General features: G+C 43.4%; 1 non-coding gene across 1 annotated transcript; it reads left to right on the top strand.

Moving 5' to 3' along the window:
- The first annotated feature begins 258 nt into the window (after positions 1-258).
- TRNAV-AAC lies at positions 259-331 on the top strand. Its single transcript has one exon. It is a non-coding gene; the product is annotated as a tRNA-Val (tRNA).
- Positions 332-5,191: the final 4,860 nt, after the last annotated feature.

Genomic DNA, 5,191 nt, shown 5'->3' with positions numbered 1-5,191 from the left:
AAGTAATACAATCTTATTATTTGGAAATAAAATGGATTCTATATAAAAATGTAAGCTGGCTCCAGTTAAATTAAAAGCAATCTTCAAAGCTGAGTTGAGAAATTTGTGACAACAGCTTCTCCCACAAGATACTACAATTAAGGTGAACTGGTATGTTTAGCCTTAACACCAGAATGACCCAATTTTATCCCCAGCCAACTCCAGGCTGTCCCATTTGTTTCAGTATTCCTATGTCACCTCACATTCTCTGCTGAAGAAGGTACTTAGCTCAGTCGGTAGAGCGTGGCGCTAACAACGCTAAGGTCGCGGGTTCGATTCCCGTTCAGTCCCCATGTGTTGCCTAATCTAGTCGAGAGGTGGCGTCCCTGGTGACGGGGAGGCTGGATTAAAATGATCTCTAAGGTCCCTTCCAGCCTAGGCCATTCTGTGATTCTATAATGCTATGATACTTGAAGTTTCCTGGGCTGATTGAAGTGTGATTTCAATTTTAGAAGATTTTGCTTGCTTCCAAAACCAAAAGAACATTTGAATCTAAAATTGTCAGTTTCATAACCTGAATATATTTTGGATATTTGTACCAACAACGTGTAGTATATGCATTTAGTACATGTTCCACAACTGCAGTGGAACTAATATTAAGATGAACAAGACTCAATTCCTCTCATGTCTTAAAACCAGGTAGATTTTCTCCAGAGTAATAACAAATACATTAAACTGTTTAATAAACACTTTAAGGTATACACATACTAGTTTACAAGCTCAGTTAAATGAAATTGAACATTCTCCTTTCTAGGGAATTAAAACCTTAAAGTGTAAGCAAACTATTCTTTCCTCCTCCTCCTCCTGTACACCGGGAGAGGCCAGCTGTGGCCATGGCAGCTAAGAAAGAAATACCAGTTCCAAATTCAACGTGTTTTGACAACTGGGAAGATGGGCTTCACTCCAAGTTAAATTAAGCAGCTACGTCCTGTTCTCGTGAGCTGCCCTCCCCGTGCAAGGGCCAAATTTTAAACTCACAGCAACCATTCCCATGAGATGTTATGGGCATAAGTTTAAATAAATTGAGCTTGAAAGACAAGCTATTTCTAGGAAAGACAGAAGTAGTTTCAAGTTTAATTTAGAGCAACAGCAGCGTTTTCCAAGACTTAATGAAAAAGCAGCAAATATTCAGCAGAAAGGAGTGTGACTAACTGTGACCTCCCTTTAACAGCGCAAACATAACATAAAATTAAACCGAGATGCAAGAAAAACAAATTCTGACATGCACTCTCTTGCACCTCACAATTTATGTTGCTAACGAGAATAAAAACGGCAACTGAACTATACAGAGCAAGTTGTAACTAACTGCAAGGCACTGAGTTTTAAACAAAGTAGCTGAAATATTTAGATTTTTTAAAGGGAAGGTTAATTCAATTAGGAAATAAAACAGTCTTCAAGTACGTTATAAGTATCCTTGAGTAGACAGTCTGACACGGAAGAAGTTTTCTGATCAAATTTTACTACACCACAGAACAAAATCGCTTACAGTTTTCCCAAGTGCATCTGTAAGTACCTATACCCACGGCATGTGGAAATATTGGGGTCTTACCTAGCTCATGAGGTAATTCATGGCAAAATACAGCCACAGAAGTGCTTAAACCACTAGAAAATCCTTCAGTAAAGGCTGCTCCTGTGAAGAGATGGGGCAAACAAAAAATACATTACTGCATATTCAGACATCAAGTGCAGAAGCACTGTTGCACATGCTTGTATCTGACTAGTTCCACTCTAATTTTTCTTATGCTTGTGGAAGCATTTAAACTTTAACTGAACAGTTGTCATTTATGATTCCTAAGTTTCAGAATGAGAAGCAATATAGAATTCTCCAATTAGTTAAAGCAAACCAAATTTCACTATCTTCTGAACTAAGCCAAATACCTCCCAACAACTACCCTCCCACAAAAATTGCAATAATCAGAATACTGTCAGAAAAGACTTATTTGAAAAAGAAAAAAAGAAAAAGCTATCAAGGAAAAGAGGTGGCTCAACTGTTTCTCAGGGTCAGGCACTAGAAAAAGGGAGCCTGGTTCATCAGGAAGAGAGAATTTATAGTCATGTGAAATCAGCAGTGAAAGATGGTGAATTCTAGGCAGCTTGCAGGTAAGTGGACTATCAGACTGTAAGTGGAGGGAAAAGAAAAAAACAGAACACAAAAACCCACCAGAAAACCTTAAACTAGCTCAACAGCCCTCATCTTTCTTGTTTTCTCTGCTCCTTCTGTTGCTTGCTATTTTTCCCATTTGCCAGCGGCTCCGGAGGAAGCAGGGCTGGCGAGCTGAGCCCCAGCTCACACACAGCACAGGAGGTCCCTGGCTCACCGTGGGGCACAGCCGGACCATGTCCAGCTTCCCCTTCACCTGCTAACCAGGGGCAGGCCAGCAAACGAGGCGCCGGTGATAAGCAAAGACACAAGGTCACATCACAGCAGTTGGCACACAAGGGGCCCAGGAGCGCTGCTCATGGAGGAAGAGCTGCAACAGTGATGAGACCACAGGAGAGAATCCCCTCTCCCCACTGGGGCTGACACCACCAGTACTCCAGCAGACTCCACCCAGCTGTAACTCTGGAGGGCGGGCACTGCCATCCAGGTCTTCACCTGCAAGAAGGGACTGATGCTCCTCCCTGTAGTGATAGCAGCAGTAGCAGCTTTACTTCTGGGATGCATGCTGTAGTACTCAGGGAAGGAGATGCAAGAAGTAGCGAGCAGGTATTTTGGAATGAGGGATAAGAACAGGGGCTTGCAAAGGTCTAGCCCAGAATATTTGTTCAGTACATCAGATTAGGATGAGCAACATGAAGAGATTTTTAGTGATAGGAGAATTCCCGTTCATGCAGGATAAAGGGCAGAGGCAAATCAGCCACCCAGAGCTACTGGCCAGGGAAGTCCCTTGCTTGTCCAGAGCCTGCCTTGATGATGGTGTGGAGACACCAGCAAAGGTTGTTTGGCCTGGCATGAATAGATGCAGACTGCCTAGAAAATATAGAATACAAGTCACCTTTTTTTTTTTTTACCTGCCTACATAAGAGTTCCTTGACTGCACAGAGGTCCACTATAAAACTATATATGAATGCAGTTCCTTGTACCTACCCAGCGTCTTGGCCAACTAAGAATATGACTACAAATGACCTAACCAAGAAAAAGTTGGTGGATAAGGTTACCTATGAACCACCACAGAAGATATCGCCATTCACATGAGAATCATAGAATGGCCTAAGCTGGAAGGGACCTTAGAGATCATTCTAATCCAGCCTCCCTGTTGCCAGGGACACCACCTCTCAACTAGATCAGACAACATATGGGGACCGAACCGGAATCAAACCCGTGACCTTGGTGTTGTTAGCACCACGCTCAACTGAATGAGCTAACTGGCCCCAGAATCTTCAACTGTGAAGGTGACAACGCTGCTCATACAATCCAGAATGTTCCTTAACTCTGTTGGTGATAGTTTCACTGATTCAAATGATAAAAGAGCCATCCAGGATTAGACTTGCACTTGGCCTGCTGCTCGAAAACAAGGAATAACTGATGGCAAATACAGGAAAAAAAAAAAGGCCTCTTGAGGTCCAGTGAGCATGACGTAATTGAGTTCAGACTGGGAAAGGAAGAAGCAAAATTAGGGCTTCATTTTGATGAAGGAGAATTTGACTTATCTAAAGATTTGCAGGACAGAAGACCTCCAGAATCAGTCAAAGGGGTAAAAGTGCCCCGAAAAAGTGGCTGGTTTATAAAACATGCCTAACAGAGTGAACAGACGTGCAGGAACACTAAGAGCTCCAAAAGAAGACATGCCCAGCTACACAAAGTCTGTCTTAACAAATCAAGACTCCAAAAGGAAGCACCCAAGAAATAGAATCAAAGACTGGCAACAAGGAAGGTAAAAGCAGAGGAACGATAAGGAGGAAGACCAAAGCCCAGCTGGAGCTAAGACTAACAACACCAGGGGTAAGAGAAACAGTTCTACAGAAATGGTAGCTGAGAAACAAAGTTTCGGAAAAAATTGGGTCTGTTGATGGATGGGGAAGGAAACCAGCAGTAGACATTACAAGAGCCTGAAGCTCCAGCACTGCCTTCACCTCAGTCTTCAAGGACAAAAAGCCAGATCCCAGCACCATTCCAGGAAGAAAGGGACAGCAAACAGCAGTTAAGCAACAGTTCAGAGATACTTGGAAAGAAACCAGAAACACTCAGATGCATCCTGGGATGGGACTCACCCAAGGGTGCTGTCAGAGTTGACTGATGCGACTGTAAGGCTGCAGCCTATAGTCTGTGGAAAACCACAGCTACAGAAGGCCCCAGTGGAACTCTGGGAAAAGGATAACATTATTCCCATCTTTAAGAAAGGCACAGAACAGGACTCGGAGAAGTGTTGGCCTTGTCTCAGTTCCTGGAAAGATCATGCTGAATATCCTCTTCAAATGCTTGACTCAGCTTTAGGAAATAACTGACTACAAAGATGGCAACAGCAGCAAACAACAGAACTTGACTTCAGTAGGATTTCTGACACCTTCTCGTACAGCAGTCTCATCTGGGAGCAGAGAGAAACAGAGGCTTGACAGATAGAGGATTACACACTGGCTGGATTGCTGGGCTAACAGGGCTTGATGGCTGGCTAGTAACAAGTTCACGAGGACAAATCCTGCAACCCATTTTCTTCGATATTTTTACTAATTAACTGCATGAAACAGACTGCACCATCAGCAAATTTGCAGGTGACACAAAGGTAAGGGACAGGGGAGAGAAAGTAAAGCCTGAGTTGTCACATCACGCACTAGGGCCTTAGACAAGAAAGACCATGGTAAACTTGAAGACTGGGCCAACAGAGATCTTATGAAGTTCCAAGAGGAAAAGTGAGAAGTTCTGCACATGGAGGCAGAATAATCTTGTGTATTAGTACAAGGTATTTAACTGGCTGGTCCAAAAAGGACATGAGGATTGTGATGGATAACAAGCTGAACACGAGCCAACAGTACAGTCTCGCTGAAAGTACAGTAGACCATAAACTGTGTATTTTTAGTGTGCAAGGCCAGCAGACTACATTCTTATCCCCCTCGCCTCTGCTCATCACTGGTCAGGCTGTTCCTGGGATCCTGTCCACTTTGGGGTGTGCCAGTGTCAAAGTGGATATGAGTGCTGTCCAACAGAGGCTGACAA

Source organism: Apaloderma vittatum, unplaced genomic scaffold, assembly GCF_000703405.1.
Source record: "Apaloderma vittatum isolate BGI_N311 unplaced genomic scaffold, ASM70340v1 scaffold15298, whole genome shotgun sequence".
NCBI classification, from domain to species: Eukaryota; Metazoa; Chordata; class Aves; order Trogoniformes; family Trogonidae; genus Apaloderma; species Apaloderma vittatum.
This window is presented reverse-complemented; position numbering and strand designations above follow the sequence as displayed.